The sequence below is a fragment of the Sparus aurata genome, chromosome 16, assembly GCF_900880675.1.
Source record: "Sparus aurata chromosome 16, fSpaAur1.1, whole genome shotgun sequence".
NCBI lineage: Eukaryota > Metazoa > Chordata > Actinopteri > Spariformes > Sparidae > Sparus > Sparus aurata.
In genome coordinates, this window is record NC_044202.1 from 29916980 (window position 1) to 29922069 (window position 5090).

The window sequence follows — 5090 nt, forward strand, 5'->3', positions numbered from 1 at the left end:
GTAGACTACAGATCAGCTGACGTCGCTTAGCAACCGAAGACGCTGCGGTGATAAGTGACCGGAACTACTTGCGGAGCAAAGATTTTAGAGCGCGGAGTGATACGAAATAGCGAATCAGAGGCAAAAGGCCACTTTCCTTGATGACGGTCAAATATGCTTAGCAGCGGTCAGTTATACGAAAATAACTGAGTTATATGAAAATAACTGACCGCTGAACGTTGGGAAGCCCCATTCAAGTGAATGGAGCTTTCTGCAGCATTAAGAAGAGCCGTGTAAGAACGGTTATTAATCGGTTAATGAGCGTTGGTTATCGGTCATAAAAAAAATTAAAAATGTGCATCCCTAGTTTACATGACACTCAAGAAAATCGAATTACTGGGTTAGTCCGACTATAAACAGATTTTTAAGATGCATGTATACACCTGTATACACAAATCGGACCGGATCGGATTTCTCATAGTCGAATTAAAGCACCCAGATTATTTGATTGATAGTCGCATTACTCCTGCATGTATACGTTCCATCGGATCGGATTGGATTTTGCGTACTGCGCAGGCGCAAGATTTTTTTCCCGGGGCCGTGAGCCGGAAGTAGACGGACGGCGGGGGGTTTCCTCCGAAATCAACACAAAAAATTGCGCCATTGTGCACCTAGTTTGTGTAATTATCATGTACACCATATACGAAATGTACAAAGATGTAGCTTCGTCTTGCTCTTCTTACGCCATCTTTCTTGAATGCCGAGGCAGCTGGTGACGTAAAGAGGTCAGCCGGAGGTGTCTCTGTTACCACTAGTTGAAATGGGTACAGCACCACCTAGCGTACCGGGGTATGACATGCTTCAGCCCAATAATCCGATTTTCTCACCGGCATGTATACTCGGACAATAGAGTGGCGAAGTCCCGCCCCTTCCGGTGGACCCCATGGGACCTCTGGGATCGTAAAATATACATGGAATTGAATGGACAGAAAGTAATTATTTTCTGGTCCCAGTCGTTATATGCCTTGGATTACACAAATGTTGTTTGTGGGTTTAAATGATATTTTTTCACCTTAAGAGTTTGACAGTCTATTGTGCAATTGTTCAGTTAAAGGCTGTAGAGAAAAAATGATGAGAAAGACTACATGTCGCGTATGTGACGTCACGTCATCAACTTTTCCCTCCGCTGTCAAGTGGCTAAGTCAAGGTTCCTGTATTTCAAGATGCTGGTGTGTTTTGTACCAGTCCTCATTTGAGCAGGCACGGCTGTTGTTTCTTTCGGATCCCTTCAGATGTGAAGAATCCCTGGCTCAAACTGATCAGGTAAGAGATTTGTATATGCGAATTTAGCAAATATAACTTAGCTGCTACCCAGCTAGCAGCTAACAACTGGCGTAAGCTAACACTAACTTTAACATTAAGTTCAGCCTTGATTTTCATAGTTTCAGTACATCCTTATCCTTATCATTATTTTACACAGTTGGAAAAAAAAGAGTGAACCTTCTGGAATAGTGTGGATTTCTGCATGGTATGATGGTGCAGATGTTTTATGCATGACTGCTCATACAGTGTGACATGTTATAAGCGCAAGAAAAAAATTGTCCCGCTTAAATTGTCTTCATTGAAAACCCTCAAGCCAGTGCTCCTGGTGACAATCAGATATCCACATTTTTATAACCAATCAGTGCAGAAAACCACACAATTCCAAAGGGTGCACATACTGTGATAGCCATACGTTTCATCTGACTGTGTAAGAGTACTTTGGCTTCAGAGTTGTGATGAAGGTAGTGAGCAACATGTAATGATAACATTTACTTTTTGATCCACTCTTGTGATCTTGTAAATTTAAATATAAAATCAGACTGATCAGAGAGAGTCGAAACTAAGGAGACCAGCAGCCAGCCTTGCATGAAATTCTACTGGATTGTTTGTTGCCTAGAGTTAGACCAATAACATACACAAATGATTACTGCAACCGTGTCTGAATCAGTCTTAATTAATTAAGAATTAATTAATAAAAGGGATCTACTCATCCTTCATCAGACTTTAAAAGAAATCATGTTCTGCTTTGTTCACTTTCTCTCTTTTTGTAGGAACAGCTAAAGCCCCCAACCAGGACTGATGGACACAGGAATTTTCAGGTCAAGTGTTTTATTAATTTCACTGCATCACAGTTAGCAGTGTCAGCATACACAGCAGTATCTACAACTGACCAGTGACCAAATTAAGCATTAACAACCACGAACATGTCCACAAGTCTCCCAGTCCCTCAAATTGTGCACAATGCACCACCCCATGTCAATCATATTACACGCAATATGTGGGATAGTGCCTTGTGCATATGTTGTGACTTTTCATCATGGCATTATTAATGCAATTAATTATTTAAGCACCAATCAGACCTCACATGAACGTTTACACACCAAAAAACAGTGTAGCTTTTTAAGTGAGTTTAAGTGAGCATTAATTCCATTTTTATCACAAGTTTATGTTTTCTATATTCTTCTCTCCTCAGCACCATCATATCCTGTTCCTGTGTGTCCTGCTTGCAAGTCAGCGCCTTGGATTTGTATACCATTTCAAATAAATTAAGTTGACTGTAGTTATGACCTTGAGCTGTGTTTCTTTGAGTCAAAAACAATGTTTGTGTTTAAAAACAATCAGACACAGTCTTTAACAGAATACACGCTTACTTTATTCCCAATGTGAAAGATGACAGTCATTTACCTAGATTAGTGTTAATAACTTAGATTTCATTCAAATCCTCAAGTTCAATATTCATGTCAGATAAATTGTATGGGCTGTAAGTGTGATTTTATATTTTATCACCACACACACTCATTTGTAAAAATCTTACCTGATGTTTCAATGGCTTAACTATGATATTAAGCCTAATTGCAAAGATATAATTACAGTGTAGGACAAAAGACTGGCAGAACAAAGTGTGTTGTACATGTCGCACATGATATGTCCATCTTATGAGATATTTGCTGACGTCTCCAGAAGAGTGAGAAAACAATACTCCTCAGAGCCATCTTCAGGCACACCGCTTGAAGGGACCATGCTGAAGCTCACAGTGAGGGTCATGTCTTCACTGTCCTGGCACGAGTCTAAAGGGAAAAAGAAAACAAAACACACATATAGGCAAGAATATACAATAGGACTAACACCACTCACTACTAGCAATGATAACACACTGACCATGACGAGGGCATTTGATGCATACTCATATCGGGAGCTTCATTTAGCTACTAGAGCTATGGCAGTTAGCTGGCTAGCAAAATATGTGAGATGATTCAGACTGGGTTTGGGTATATTAGTATTTGCATGTTCTGCTGGGTATAACAGACGCTAAAGAAATTGGTAACTTTGCTGACTCTCTTATCGAGAGCTTAAGTTAGCCACTACACTACAGCACTTGCAATTAGCTAGCTAGTTAGCTAGCGAAGTCGTAACACTCACCGAAACCTTATAACGATGCTCCCTGCGACTCGCGTGGACAAGACCGACCATCTCCCCATCGGCATGGTTGCAGCTCTCTACATGCCCCGACTTATAATGATGTTCGCCTCTTTCTAGGCTGTTATCCTCCCCTTGGAAAAAAGCGGTGAAGTAGTGCAGAGAGATCGCCAGAGAGCGGGTGGTGACGTACATCATTCGCGTCGAGAGCGGCGAAGGGCTGTAGTTCACAAAGCGGCCTCATACAAAACCTTAACATTATCAAGCTTCTTCACGCTAAATTGTAGTAATCTTTGCATGGAAAATTATCTTTAAAAACCACAAACAACATATGTGAAATTCATAGCAAAATTCAAACGGGACCAGAAAATATTTGTTATCTCTCCATTGACTGCCATTCATAATAATTCGCAACTGAGGTCCCATGTACCGGAAACTGAAGGGCGTGACTTCGCCACTCTATTGCAGTTGTCTGGTTGAGCAGCATAGTCGAACTATGGCTGTAATCCGACTAAGCTGTGCATGTAAACACACTGACTGAGTAACCATCCCTCCCTACTTAACACGGGCAGATACTGTTGATTACTTTACTCAATAAATCCATTATTTATCGAAATGCAACAGCCAAGGCTGATTAAGTGACGTGGTTGACGTCACAAAATTGTGTAGAACTAGCTAGGACACTCGATATTTGCCTCTGCGTCGATGAATTTGCTTCCACATTTAAATATAGCGAGACCTGACATTTACAAACTTGATTTTCTTATCAGAGTGAGGAACAACAGTAACACGGTTACGTGCAACGAATCACTTAACCAGACGAAATCGTTTTGCTTACCTTCGGCTCTTGCACCAAGACATTAACTCCCCTCTTCAAAACGTTGCCGCCGTTCTCATCATTCTCATCTCGCATCCGGCAAAGCAGTGTTTGGATGCGTCGCTCTAATTAATCCGTGTAGAACGCTGAGTCACATGAGTTCCGCTTTTGACGGTAGCGCATAAAATCGTAATAACTTCATCAATGTATTTCATTTTCATATTCAGTTTTTTCCTACCGTTGGCTTGGAAACATTTAAGATCATTTACGTAGATAAACCCATAAAAATGTATGACAAAGGTCTAGTCGTTTTCAGACATTTTAATGTATATTGCCCCATATTATATCTATGAGTTTGACAAAAAGATGAAAATCAAGTTAAAGAAAGGTAGTATGTCTCAAAGTGTTTTTCTTTGAAAATCAAATTAAACAGAGGAGGATAATGGCCTACAACATTCTTGCTCAACTTGGCTCTATTAAGTCAGCCAGAAAAAAAAGCCCCTTTGAGCGGCATACTGCAGGTAAAGACGCATTTAAACCAATAAGACGCGTTTATTTTGCTTTTAACAAACGAACAAAGTAAAACAAACACATCTCATTGGTTTAAATGTGTGTTTTATGTCTTTGTGGCATTTATGTTGTGAGCCCTGTCACTATGTGACAGACAATAAAGTTTTTACAGCCTACACAGAACATTAAAGGTAGCCTATCAGCAATGTGACACCATACGTGCATAAATCATTAATCTGCTTTATTAATTCAAAATAAAATCCATACTAGCCGACCAGAAAAACACACACATTTCCTTATTGCAAAAGAAAACATATTTCAGGAG

At 40.1% G+C, this 5090-nt stretch overlaps 1 long non-coding RNA gene across 1 annotated transcript; it reads left to right on the forward strand.

Moving 5' to 3' along the window:
* The first annotated feature begins 1141 nt into the window (after positions 1–1141).
* LOC115565788 (uncharacterized) lies at positions 1142–2581 on the forward strand. The gene is made up of 2 exons (XR_003980912.1): positions 1142–1302; positions 2073–2581. It is a non-coding gene; the product is annotated as an uncharacterized LOC115565788 (long non-coding RNA).
* Positions 2582–5090: the final 2509 nt, after the last annotated feature.